We start from the raw sequence: 15,320 nt of genomic DNA, 5'->3' as shown, positions 1-15,320 counted from the left end.
TCATCTGCTGGGTCTCTCTGTTCTGCTCTGTGATTATAAAGAACAAGTGTTAATGATGAAACGGTACTCTAGAATAATTGCTGCTTTCTCTTTGATGAAAAGTTCCTGGTCTGACAAGCAGTGGGTAGCTTTCTGTCCTCCACAGTGAAGCTATGCGCATTCTCCGTGTCTGCCTCGAAATGTCCTTGAGCAAAGTGAGGCAGAGCCGAGGCATGAGCTGTGCCCACTGCACCAGCACCGGTACTGGCATACAGCCCCCCCTGCCTGTGACAAAAAATAGTGCAGGACACTTCACTGCTGCTCTGCACACCTGCACCTCTGTCAATATCACATTATAATTTCAGATGACAGGTTTACAAATGTTCATGGGTTTGTATCACGACAGGAAGAGAATTATTTCACAACATGTTCAAAAGCACCGATCAAATCCTTTTTTCAATGATGGCTTCACAAAGGTAGCATTTACAGCACTACTTCTGGATGGGACTGTATCAGATTGTGAATGTTCTGATACATTTGTATCAAGTCCGTGTATGTTACAAAGTACACAAAGAAGGTGACTTGCAGCTTGTGTATGTTTGCTGATTGTTTCTTGGTGTCACAATTTGGAAGGCAGAGATCACAAAAATGAAGGTGTACTTTGTGCACGATCTAACGACAGTGGTTCAAGCACATATATGTTTCAGTACACCGTACAAAGTTAAATTAAGTCAATAAACTCTCTTTCTGTGTAAACATATGTTAGGTATAACCTGCACTATACAGACTGTTTCTGCAATGGACCATTCATGTACTTAATTTGTCTAAGTTAAAAGAAAATTGTGACATAAAATAATAAATCAGCCAAGCAGCAGAAGCAGTTGGATGTACTCAGGGAATCCCCAAACACACGCAGACTCACATTAGATAGCAGCTGCATTGCAATACTGCACTGCATTATCCAAAGGCGCGTCAACTGACATCGTCTCTGAGGTGAATTGTTATATAACAACCACATGGAGAGCCTCCTTTCAGCCACCATCAGTGCTCTGTAATTGGGCTGAAAGCAGCTGTCATGCTAACTAAGCGCAGCAGACAGAGTCTAAAGAAGAAAAAGGTTATTTTGGAAACGAATGCAGGAGCTCAAAAAGGACTGCAGCTCCAACTCATATCAGGCTGAAGAGAAGATAAAGCGGAGAGGAATAAAGGAGAGAGAGAGGGGGATGAGTCAGAGAGAAGGCGAGAGAGACAGAGTGAGAAAGAGAGAGAAAGAGACAAGTACGTCCAAGTGTATGTGTGTGCTTAGCCTATGTCGGCTTATAAATGGTGAGGGGGTTTGAAGAAAAGCCAGGCAACCCCGATAGCTGCAGGGGTTGCTGTGTGTCACTGCAGAGTGAGACTGAGAAGCGAGAAAGTGAGAGCTGGTGATGATATGCTGTAGCTGTGAGATGACTGGGTTAGAGGATGGAGGACCAGGCACTGAGCGATATACGCCTTTAGTCTAAATAGAGAAGCCCTAATGGAACCAGTCTTTTACATCTATGAAATATCTCATCCTAAAGAGGACAAGCAGTGCCTCAATACGTTAAGTTGTGCCTCTGCGAGCGACTCATCTCTCCTTCGCTCTCCTCCTTACTTCCACCAGCCTCCTTTGCTTTTATGCCCCTGCAGTGTACATGCCGATTCTGGCTGGTGTACAGATGTCACCTTTCCTCTCGCCTTGGTCCACTGCTTTATATCCACCTGCCTGCTCGCTCCCACCCTCTCTCTTCTTCTTTTAATGGAACATCTTTTCATTAACATTGCTTTGTTCTCTGATAATTTGCAACAAATAAATTACTTGTTGGCTTTGTCCTTATTTCTCTTGGAAGGAGCTGTGCTGTATTCATGGCCACCTGAATGCCATGTCCTGGATATACCTAATGAGCTAATGGCATTATACAGCATAAGCCACACTGTCAGGCTGTGGAGGGAGATATGGAGATGTAGAGTGTAATCCTGCCTGGAGCAGCAATGTTGATGCACATAACAACTGTAACCAAATAAATACTTACATTTTATACCATGAATACTGAAAGACAGCACACAAATGTAGCATGAAAGTCATTATTATTGAAAAACCAGCTAAACCAAATATTGTCACAATGATTGAATAATGAATAGTAGTGTACCATTAGTTTAAAAGTGCTGAAGATACTCAGGTGCTTTAAGAGGAAATCCTGTAAATGAGTAGCAGTTTTGCTATCTGCTGGTGAATTCTCCAATCAAACTAGACTCCCAGACCAGTTCCACCTGAGCATGGCATCGGGCCTTCAATCATCTGGTACAGGAAATCAGGGGAGTGGAATGATATTCTGTAGTATTTTTCTAATTTTCTAATTTTCCTCTCTAATTAACAGAGGCTAGTGTATGGTGATAGAATAAATGATTAACAGTGAGAAAGGTGGGGCTGTCACTTTTCATTTGAAATTTACACATTAAACATTCGTTTAAACATGGGAAAAAGATTAATATTTGAGCAGTAATGGCCTGTTCGAATTCAAAATTTACAGTCTACAAGTGCAACAGACCACTGGAAGTAGTTTGGCTTGTGATCAGTTTGACCTATTGCATGCCCTGTTGACCTACCAGTAAACGAAGCTAGTGATGTTAGGTTGTTTGCTATGAAAATGGAGGACTTTGCACAAAGCAGCTGCCTTACTCTCCAACAACAACAAAATTTGCAGATTCACCTGCAAGCTTGTCACCCAAGTAAGGCAGCGGGGGACGACAAGCAACACCAAGTGTATAACCTCATCTGACAGCCTACTATTTGGCACACTCAGTTTTAGCAGCCTCCTTGCCAGAAAGTCATAAAAATATCATGACCAATAAGATGCAAGATTTAAATGCAAGAAAAATGCAAAGATATGCAGGGACAATGGTTTCAGGATATCATGATATACCATGTAAAATTTGAAGGAACAAATAAAATATACTATTATTATTGTCATTATTATGTATTTATACCTGTGTTAAAAAAAAGTTAATAACATTTAATTGCCTGAAAAATGTGATGTTAGACGGATGTAATGTAAATTTGATGTTTTCAACAGCATTATTTGGTGGTAGGGGGTGGATCTGATGTGAACTGCGTGTTATTTCAAATTCATTTCAACCTGATTTTTGGAAAAAAGGAGGAATTAAAGCTGGTATCAGAAACTGCAGGCTCAAGAGTATCTTTTCAGAAAGTCTATCATTAATATTGATCTCACTCAGATCCAGTTCTGGGTAGTCAGTGTGGTATGGTATCACCCTGCTATAGGTGAACTCTTTCCTGTAACTTCTGTAACTAGAGCCAAGGCTTCAAACAGTAAAATGACACCAGACCAAACAGTGCAGTTCAGCATTCATGGCTCAGAGCCAAGCATGTGACAGTTTCAGGGAAATAAGCAAGTTTTTTAACTTTAGTTCAAAGAAAACTTAATGGATGGGACGCCATGCTCTCTACTCTTACAGAAAACAATGCGATATGACACATATCAAAATACATAAAGTTGGAGAACTGTATGTTTTTTAGCCACACTAGCTGCTAAAAAGGCATGGTGAAAGCATGGTTCACTGCTTAAACCTCGATTTATTTTAACGACTATTTGATAGATTGTCATGAAATGTGCCCTTTGTAATGACTATAACTTTGATGCCCCTCATGTTTCATGCTCCCATCCAGCCTCTGTATCATAACCTGACCCACTTGAACTTAGTCGAACCTAGAATGAGTCTCTTTAAATCTGTTTCACCACCATTCACAGAATCAAACAAGTGGATGACAAATGTGCTCATGGGGATTTTACTAATCCACACACAGTGTGACACATGGTGCAGTCCACATGTAATATGTTTCACAGAATAGTAAGGCACTCAGTCTGACACTTGCTTAAGAGGGTTTCTAACCAAGAAAGGTCCTGCAAAACACACTGAGTCATCATCATTCCCAAGGTTGAATGCTTAAAGCTTGTGTGTAATGAGGCAGAGACTGTGAATTTAATGTAGATGTTTTGGGTTAAATCCGTGACAGTAATAGTATACCTGAGACTCTGAATACTCATGTGAGCATGTGCATAGACACAGACTGAAATCCTGTATTTCTTTATCAGTAATGCCACTAAAGTCCAGGAGAAGCATAGCATGTACACTGGGGTTTACATGAAAATTGGTTTATGTCAAAACCAAGTCAGTTTTGTTTCAATCTTGTTACCAGCTGATAAAAATGGCATTTCATAAGAGGTTATCAACAGTATGTTCTCATGAAAGGAGAGGGGAGGACTGCAACAACACTCACCTCTGTAAATGTCACAGAAAAATAAATCTGCACAGTCATAGCATAGTCATACATGAGAGTACTGGCATGCACCAGCCCAGACATTTGCATGCAAAACAAAACAGAACACGTGTTTTCAGACCACAGTCCGATGTCAAGTGCCTGAGCATCACTTATTGTAATGATGGTGATGATATTTCCGGTGTCGAGAGCATTTATTCGCTTACAAATAGGTATAGCAAGACTGCTTATGATGTACGCTAATTAGTTGGAGCAATTGTCTGTGTCAACAAAAACAAAACCCTGTTGTTAAAATGAAATGAGTTTGAGCCCTCCGTCTTCTTCCATTTGCTTCCCTGTGGGCCAGGATCCTGACCTCAGATTACTCATCTGTTCCTAGATTTGTAAACCTTTTCAAGGAAGCACTCTGTTCAGCATGACAAGCTGCATAATCTGTGTCTAGAAAACACCCGGGGATCAACAAGGATGATGCAGCTTCTTACTTCTTCTTGTGCAACTACATGGATAGGTGAAACAGTAAGGCTGTTGATTGCTTTATCATTTTTAAGAAATAGAATTCAGTAGCATATTTATTTTTAGCGTGAAACAATGAAACAGAGTACCCAAGTTAAGTTGACTGGAAAGATTGGGTGACGTGCTTCTAATTTTACACTTTTGAACAGGCGCTTACAATTTTTTCAGTGCAAAACATAAGCAAACACAGCAACACTTACAGATAATTTTGATGTGTTGGGGATACATTTGATTACAAGGTGAGGATCATCTCCCAAATTTCAGAAAAACACACTTTTGTGTTGCAGCTACAACAACAACAACAACAACAAACATGGAAGTGAAACATGTCTGCTCTGTTTTGTTTTTCACACAGTCACTCTCCTTGACTGTTCCCAGCCAGTCTCCTTTTAGATTTGAAATCTTAAGTATCATTATACTAAGACTTTAGGACTTGCCCTGCATCAAGTTGTAAAAATGAAATGTTTGAAATAACATTGATGCTTTCAGATGAACTGGAGAGCAAGTAAATAAAGATATTAAAGGACTAGTGTTTAGGATTTAGTGGCCTCTAGCTGTGAAGCTGCAGACTGCAACCAACTGAAACTCCCCTCCCCTACGGTGGCCGGTCCAAACATGAAGCAAGCAAAAGGCCCTCTCTAGAGTCAGTGTGTGGTTTGTCGTTCTGGGATACTGTAGGAACATGACAGTGCAACGTGGTGGACTCTGTGGAAGGGGACCTGCTTCCTCTGTAGACATAGGATAGACAAAGATAACGAAAACACGATTCGACTATACGTAAATGAAAACGCAACTGTGAACATAATATTCCATTTCTTAGAATAGATACCTCTAAATCCTACACACTGGTCCTTTAATCCTCCAAATAACGAGTTAATTTGTGCCAACTGCCTGCCACCATTCCAAACTATTGTAGGCTCAGTCTGATCCTAAACATCCTAAACACGTCATAATAAGCAAAATGTCGCTAGAATTGGGCTAACAAATCAGATAACATTTACAATGTCTGCTTTGTTAACAACATCACTCATCCCAGGCGGATGGCCACTAAATCAGCAAGACATTTTTCATCATTCTTACTTGACGCTTTTGTGTTATTTTTTCTCAATGATCTGTTTGTGTCCCACTCTTGTCTGTCTGCAACTACTTTACATATGTTTTAATTTCTACCACTTTCCCTACTTGCATTTCTATACACAACCCTGCCTGTCTGCCTGTTCTTGCTTTGAACTTGTGCTTTGCCTCCTGCCTGCCTCTTTGCCTGCAAGCGGTTCATTATATAATGCCCGAGTCTTCCTACAGGAGGACAGTTGGAGTCGGTAAGGATCCTATACTGGGTGGGGGTTGACATGTGCATGTGAGGGATTGGTATCTGTAAACAATCTGTGGGATCGAGCATGCAGGACTAACTTCTGCAACAATCACACAAAACATCTGCCTCTGGTGATGCATTTGTGGAATTGTTTTGTAAGGAAAACCATTGGTTCAGGCACGGGAATGAAAGGCCTGATACTGGTGTTCCAGGTTTCACTGAAAAATAGGACAACAGGCATAAGGCCTAGAAAGATAGACTAGCTTTGAATTCAGCTGTCTACAGGGGGATAAGGAGGAACTGAAATGGTGTAACATTGGCTGCAGTATGCACGCAGTAGAGCACGTCTATCTAAGTGTTAACAGAACAAAAGAGAGGGCTTACAAAAGACTCACCAGTAGCCATTTTAGTCCAGCAGAAAACATTTATGCCATTTTTATCCTGAATTAGCACCAGCTACACTCACACACTCAGACATTTCAAACGAACTGAAAAAGCATATTACAATATAACACTCTTTGTAAATTTTAAATTAAGTATCATCCATACCAGAAATGAGACATTCTGAAGACAAAAAGACAGCACAACCTGACTTTTTGTATTTGTAGGGGATGCAGTATACAGATAAAGATTATATTATGTATTTATCCATCCATACAGTACATTTATGTATTTATAACTATTCACAAAGCGTGATCACACACCTCATGCCTTTCAATACACCTGTCCAGTCACATGGGCATTCCTATGCCCCCCAACACACACACACACACACAAACTTCCTGCTGCAAGGTCACTGGAAGACAGAAAGAAAAAAAAAAGGCTGCTGTTGCCCTCTCCTTGCTCAAGATGAGCCTGTAGAAATCATGAGGGAGTTATTGGTCTAATTAAATTCAACACATACAGGCTAAGTGTGTAGAAGGGGACTAAAGAGAGGAGACAGGAGAGAAAAAATACAAAAAAATAATTTCAGATTTAAGTGAACAAGTAACACTTGTCTTTGCTGCGCATAACATGAAGATAGGAAATTCTGCAAAACAGGCTTAAGATTAATGGTATTATTTTATCTCCATAGAGTGCATTTCATTCCACACATCATCACACTGTCATATTATCAGCTCATGTTGTAGCACAGATAGTTAAGCGGAGAATTTATCTACCTTTTTATCTTCAATCTTAGATATATTTAAGACAGTTTGCCAATAACATCCCAAGTGCAAAAATATGTACTACTTCTCTAGATATACTGGGTTCTAACAAATACCTAACAAGTACAAACAGCTCCTGGGCAGAGTCTACCACATGGTGGTAAAGGCTTATAGTGGCATATGTCATCAAAATGTGCACTGGTGATGACTTGATACAAGCTGATATCACCACTTTTACAGGATTTACAGCTTTACCATATGCTCCTCTGTTTGATCAACAAGCTAATACTAGCAGACCCAAAATGTTGGAAATGATAATTTATTTAAAAATTTCTGACTTTGCTGCCCCCAGTGGTAGTATCAAAAAAGACACTGTGGCAGACACCAATGCAAGATGCTAATCCTCAACTGTAACACCCCCTTAATCTCATTAAAAATTGGACTTCATGTGCATTTAAATGTTTATAGATAAAAATGCATATCAAAGTGATAGAGATGCACGCACATCCACCAAGTAAAGCCAAGAAAACTGCTCTTTGAAGAATAATTTGAATGAGAGGTGGTCTAAGCAGGTAGAACTGCAGGTGCCGTTCCATGATGAAAACGAGTATCAGAGTTGCACTCTGCCAATGATACTCTGTGTTACCAAATCACCAAAAATAGCATTTCAACTTTGACTCTGATATATCTGCACCTGCTCAACAAAAGTGTCCAATAAGGTTAATCCCCCACAGTTTCCCCCATCATACTGATGTGATCAAGAAAGGAAAAAACATTTTGAACAAACTTGTAAAAAAAAAAGTGTATTTACCCTCATACAGTCTAAATATGGCAAGGAGCATCTCAAACATATGGAAGCTAAAAGAGTGTGAAATAACTTCTCAATCACTGGGAGACTTTCTAAAAAACCTCATCAACCAATCACGAGCCAACACACCAAAAATAGACGAAAGATAGAATAGCGAGAGCAAAAGTCAGTGTATCTACATCACCAACACGTTTATGTCCAGAAACACACTCCATGCTATCAGATTCTCAAAATCCAAAAGACGTTTTTCATCCCAGGAAACATGTCTGTTAACCGTGGATATTGACACTAGGTGTTTGTAAGATGCACATATAGCATGGTAAATCTAGCTTTGGCCCAGGTTTTACATAAAACTGTGCCTAGTGTTAGGGCAAAACTAGGGGGAATAATGCAGAAAGAAAACATCTAAATGACTATATTAGTAAGCATAAGACATGTTTTGAGTCAGTTTTATTTATATCGCCCAAAATCTCAAATTGCCCTCAAAGAGCATTATAATCTGCAAAACATATGACTGCCCTCTATCCTTAAACAGTTAAACAGTTTAGTCAGTTCTTAAAAAAAAAAAATTGAGGCCCGACTCATTGCATTTGAACATGAGGCTGAATTAGGAGTGAAAATTGAATTTAAACTGTCCTCAAGTAGCATGACGGACTTCTCCCTCTCAGTTGTTAATCTCACCTCTCGTTCTTCACACCGCTCCTTTTATTTACTTTCCTGTGTTTTCTACGAATTCTTCCACTGGTTGACAAGCTTACAAAATCAAAATGAGCCATTCATAATGCTACCAAGCACCATCTATCATTTCTTGCTATTATTAACAAGACAAGAAGAAACAAATTATTAATAATTGTACCTGCCCTTGGCTCAAGTCTCCAATTTAAGACTTTTTTTGAGAAAAAACAACTGTCAAGTCTGCTTTAGCACCGTGTTTCTCCCTATGCTACAAAGAGGTGATGATGACACAGCAAAATGTAATGCACTGCGACGCTAACAGATTCTCTCTTGACTATATGAGACATGACAGAGCAGAGCAAGGTATGGATTTTCTCTGTAAGCTGTTTGTTTTTCTTGTAAACATTTGTTGTTATTCTTAATGATAGTTAACTCACATTTAAAATATCATGACAGATTTCAGGAGCATAAAGAAATACTTTAAATTCTGTATATATGTATACTTTAATGCTTTTTATGCCTTAACAGGTAAAAGGAACCATGGCATTTTGGTTGAAGTCCATTATACTGTATTCATAGGGTTTACTCTTGAGCTGATGTGGAAATGGAAACTTTAACATTTAAAAATTTTTATGCCTGTATTATCTACTCTTAAGTTAAAAAGACTGGTGGAATATGTCACTGTATGATTGCAGCTTGACCTGTTCTGCTACTACTATCCCGCATTGTCATCCAATGTGCGGTTTAGATGTATAAAATAGTGTTTAAGAGCATGAAGTTTAGAGGACAATGCCGGGACATCATTCTTTTCACTTCTCCCTTGCTCAAAATGCTCTTTCTTTCCGTCTTGCACATTAGTATCTACTTTTATTCATGAATGTCTCATCACTGATATGTTTTGTGTGCTTAGACATATTATGGGACATAAAGAAAAAGACTGAGAGAAAGAATAAGAGAGAAAGGGGGGAAAAAGAGGGCTGACACTCTTCTTGTGAGCTGTCTGGCTGTCTTGGTGCAGTGTAGCTGATGGTCGAGGTCACACAGTCATCCCAGCCCCAACAGAGGCACAATCAATTTCCTATGACAGCCTGTCTAACAGTGTGCCTGACTGACTAAATGCATGAGTGAATGAATGCATGAATGACTGAACGAGCTGGTGGCGAGGCAAATGGCTGACTGGTTGTTTGACTGACTGCCGAGCAGTACTGATGTGAATGGATTTCTTTTTTGTTTTTGGTACACACACTGACTAACTGGCTGTCTACTGAACAGACTTGACAAGTCAGCCAACCAGACAACAAGCCTGTGACCCCGTCAGTCACTTGGTGTCATGATCCGTCATCTGATCGGACAAGCACGAAAACATTCAACTAACCAGCGAGTGAAATTACCAATTCATTGGCCACTGACTGTAATCAGCTAGACAATCAGGCATCCAGAAATCAGACAGATCAAGGAGGAGAGGTGATAACATTCCTTATTAATCCAGTCACCATGCTAAGCAGTCAGTCACCTAATGCAGCGAAGACAGCTGGCCAGCAAACACACATGATTAGTTACGGCAGTGAAGGCTGCTGCTATAACAGAACCAGTCAGTAAGTGTGACGGAGAAGAGAGACTGCAGACAATCTGCCAACAGATGGCCTGAAACATCTTCATCTTCAGAAATTCAAAGACGAGGGGATTTGATTTCTCCAAAAAATGGACCTACACAACATGTACGATATGTACAGTATGTGCATGCAGATATATGCATATTCTGATGCTTGGAAAAAGATATCATGCATACTTAAATAGATGCACGGAGATCAAACAGATCGCCAAACATAAATCCATTCTGCAGGAGAATTACTTCTACCACAGATCATTCTCATCTCTCCTCTACATCTCCAACAGATCACCTGCTTCTTGACTACCTTGCCTACACACAGAACACTGGGCTACAACACTATCCATATTCTGTATCCATCAAACACAGATACACATGGAACAATGCGTACACATTCATATTCACACATCAGAGCCTCCCGACATGCAGATGATTTACGGCAACAGGATCAAAAGTGACTAACGAAACCCGCAAACACAGACACGCTGTTCATTCACTCCCACAGAGAATGTATACTTACATGGCAGCAGGGTTATCACCACCATCACTGTTACGTGAAAATCCTCCCACCTAAAAATGATATTGCAACGGCACATGCAGCAGTGGACTAACCACCACAGCCGTGTCCGGTGTGTGTGTGTGTGTATGTGTGTGTGAGTGAGTGTAGGTGTGCGTGTGTGTGTGGAGACTCGCAAAGCTGCACACTCACCGCTACTGCCTCAGCTGGGGCTGTCTCAATGCACAGCCTGTACCATGTCGGCAGGCAGCAGGGGTGGGCGTGTGTGTGTCACTGCCTGTGTGGGTGTGTGTGTGTGTGTGTGTGTGTAAACGGTGCTGCATAGCAGAGAGGCTGCTCTTCACTTGACAAAGCTGTCCTTTAACTGCATAGAGGAATACAGATGGACAGATGGAAAGTTAAATTGATGGACTGATGAGGATAGAGAGGGATGAGAGGCTGGCAGCATGGGGTGAGAAAATAAAGAAGGAACAGATATGACAGATATTCTCTACATCTCTCCTTCTCTGTTGCTCTTTCTTATTCCCTCTGTGTGACATTTTTGCCTCACAGCAGAGCAGGAGGCCCACTGCAGACATGCACGCAACCTGGATTCAGAAATGACTGGCGAAGGAAGAAAGATGGAGAAAAAAGAGGGAGATAGATAGACTAGATAGATGTTGAAGAGGATAAGGGGAAGAGTAACACTGGAGCAAGAAAAGGTGAAAGGAGCAGAGAGAGAGCGACAGAAAGAGGTCCTAAATGGAGAACACTGGGGAGGCAGTGAAAGCAGCAACAAGAATGACAGATGTTGAGGTAAAATAGGAGCATGTGCATTAGAAAAGATGGAGGGGAGTGAAGAAGAGGAGGGCAGAGTAACTTTCAAGGGCATAGATCATTTTCAGGCTCATTCTTGTCTCTGTAGATCGGGATACCCATACGACGACAGCCCACCCCAGTGTACATGATGGCTGCAGGGCATAATGCCTTGCTGTGCCTGTGCCAGTGAGTGTGTGAGTGTGTCTGTGTGTGTGGCTCTTCCACGACACACACACATACGCACAAACACACCTGTTCTGCCCAAGCCAGTCATCTGGCTATCCAGCAAGCCAGCCACGACAGGAGAGGATAACAGCTTTGTGTCATGTTGCCGTCACGTCACTATCCCACATCCCATCCTGTCACAGGTTGCAGGGAGAGAAGGGGGGGAGAAGGGGAGCCAGAGCTTTACTGTGTCACGATGCTATCCCTCTCTCTCTTATTCGTCTTGTTTATTTCTTTCTCTTCGTGTCTTTTTTTTTCCAGGTTTCTCTCACTGTGTAGCACACTTTCCCTCTCTCTACCATGTTGTGCCATAGGTGTATTATATAAATATCAGATTTTCAACAGTACCAGCATCACTAGTAGCATCCCCCCACTTTAGGTTATTCCCACTAAGATGAAGGCATGTTACGCAGAGCTGAGCGGTGCATATCTAAGCTGGGCTGGGACAGCTGAAACAATACACAGCATGTGCTGACAAACCTACAGTATTGTAGAGGTCTCAGTTTTTCGCTTGCTGTACTGTAGTACTGCTGCTGCAGGATTGTTCCACTTGAAGTCCATCCCCAGTTCTCTGACAAGTTTTGAGTCACAAAATGAAGCATTCAGCACAAAAAGAAAAACGGGGCTACAGTGTGGCTGTTCAAAGACAGACTGCCATGGTTAATGTCAAGATATCAGGCTTGCTTGCTCGCTTAGCAAGCCTCAACTACTGCAAACACCCCACTGTAGCTGGCGTTAATCTGAGATACCACTTCTTGCACTGAACTTTCACTGCAGAGGATCACTTCAAAGAAACTTAGACTCCAACCAGCATACTTGAGTTGTTAATTTTAAAGTAGTTTGATGTTGCTCTTTGGATTTTTGTACAGAGATAAATATTATATAATTCGTTCATATATGTTGTGCAGGTGAATCAGTCTATTTCAGGACATTATGCATATTTTTGAATTAATCTGATAAGATAAAACTTCAAATCACAATCAGTTTAGTGAAGCAAAGCAAGACCTTGACTCTAGCATCACCAGGAGAGAGTTGCCACAGTAGCTGCAGCAATGCAGGTGAAGCTAAGTGTAATAGAGTTGAACAGAACAGAATAAAACAAACGTGCAGATGTTTGGCAGGCCTGAAATAGGCCTTTACATTATTGTGGTGACACTGGATAACTTTGTACCAACTCTGAGCATTTTAGTTCATATATAATGATTGTGTTTAGTGAGGAAGCCTACAGTGGCGTTTGGACAAAAAGTATTCAAGAACAAGTGCTAAGACAATTGGACAGGTAGGGAAACAGAGAGAGAGAGAGAGAGAGAGCTTCTGATGGAGGAAGCCATACAGCGGGAGAGAGAGAAGAGAGAGAGAAAAAGAGAGAGAGAGCAGTGATCGGGATCAGAAACAGGCCCTGAATATCAATGCAGCACGTCAGAGAGAATTCAGGGCTGCAGTGCACCAAAACCTGGGAGAAAGAGCATGCCAGAGCCAGAGCTGGAGGTATCACTCCTGCACAGTTAAGACCACCCATACAAAATCACCATGCTGCTCCACACCCATGACTTATAACACCAATGTGACATCCGCTGATTTCACATGTAAAACTGTCACATAGGTTTAAATAAAAGGATAGTTGAAAAAGTTTGTGAACTCAGATGTTCAGATAGATACTGCTGTACAGCTTTCCTGCTAAAAAGTAGAATGCAGCACCTCTTTTTTTGTTGTTGTGGGAAAAAATTATAGTACTTGTCTCATTAACATGAAAGTCAGCCCCCCCCCCCCAAACCCTACAGGTAGGCCAATTTTAAATAGATGCTGCAGGCACGCCTTCACAATCAAGAAAACACACGCACATATATTCAGCTTAAGAAAAAAATCATGCCATCCATCTTAATTAAATGACAGTCATTCAAGAAGCTTATTAGACACATTAGTATAAGGCTCCTCATCCTCTTTGTCCTCCTCTCTATAAATGGCCTCTTCCCTCCTTTCCATAAAAGCTCCATTTCCTTCCAGGAGGGATCTGTTAACCCATAAAGTGCCATGTTTACCTCAGGTCAATCAGAGATCTCATATCCTGGTCACTAGCCACCAGCCAATAACCATTAGCTTTATTAATTGTGGAAGCCTTAGATCATCTCCTGAGTGCTGCAGTAAAATAAGACCACGCACAGTGTCTGCATGCAGACATGCAGCTAATGAGATGGCTCCGAAAAGGTCTCTAACCCTTCTCTGAGAGGTCACCATCACACACGATCCTTCTTATCTAATATATTACTCACACACTGCATGTCTGTACTTCCTCGTAGCAATAATCTCAGACAGTAATGAAGAGTGAAAGCCCAGTGCCAATTCTAAAACTGTGTGTCAAGAGTGTGGGGCCTGCAACACGCAGTGTGCAACATGAGATCGTTTTCTTTCACATGTTTCACTAATCAAGACAAGTGCCAAATGTAGAACACATAAGTTAATGTGTAACTTGCGAAAAGAGCCCCTGAAACACAAGAATGTCTAAATGACTAAAGAATTAAAAATTAGTTCACATGTGCACTAGCATCTCAGTAATGATCAGGTTCCCGGTTATGTGTAGGGCATGTAGACATCTTATCCTGGTTTTGAGAAACACTTATATGCTACCTGGAGAAACCAGGATGCTGTGGCATGTAAACACCTAATTCAGGTTTATGGACATCCTTCATTGGTATAGAACATAGTGGCTGAGATGGTGAGAAATGGAAACACAACTGCTCAAAGATAATCCGAAACCTGGATAATGTTAGAATCATGTAAAAAGGGATATAAATAACCAGGTTTCTCATATTTCATGTAAACAATATATCCCGAATAAGATCAAAACTAAGACTCAAAACTAACATGTTAACATGTCTCCATCATGTAAATCTCAAATCCAATCATATTTTTTGCTGCCCTTCTCCTACCTGCAGTAAATAAGTTTTATTTGTGCTCCAAAATCAGTCATTCACAGCTATGCCTTTAGTTGAGCTTTATACACTGTACAGAAAGAAGAGCGAACAATTTATTACTAAAATAAAAAAAAGGAAGATAAAGACCATATCTAACCATAAATACAGGGCTTTCCTTACAACGCTGCACAATCATATTCTGCATTAACTGTACCGATCCACTTCCAGGTTAGGGCCCCGGACACTGATGATTATTTCATTATTGAGTAATTTACAAATTATTTTCTCAATAAATCGATTAGTCAATTGAGCAATAGAATACAGAATAATGAAAAATGTCCATTACAATATCTGAGAGCACAAGGGCACATCTTCAAATTGTTTGTTTCGTCTGACCAATAGTACAAAACCGAAAGATATTCTGTTCACCATCATGTAAGAGAAATACAAGCAATCAATTACTAAAGAATTGCCAATTAAATTTCTGTTGATCAATTGGTTGC

Source organism: Chelmon rostratus, chromosome 2 (genome assembly GCF_017976325.1).
Source record: "Chelmon rostratus isolate fCheRos1 chromosome 2, fCheRos1.pri, whole genome shotgun sequence".
Taxonomy (NCBI): Eukaryota; Metazoa; Chordata; class Actinopteri; order Chaetodontiformes; family Chaetodontidae; genus Chelmon; species Chelmon rostratus.
This window is presented reverse-complemented; position numbering follows the sequence as displayed.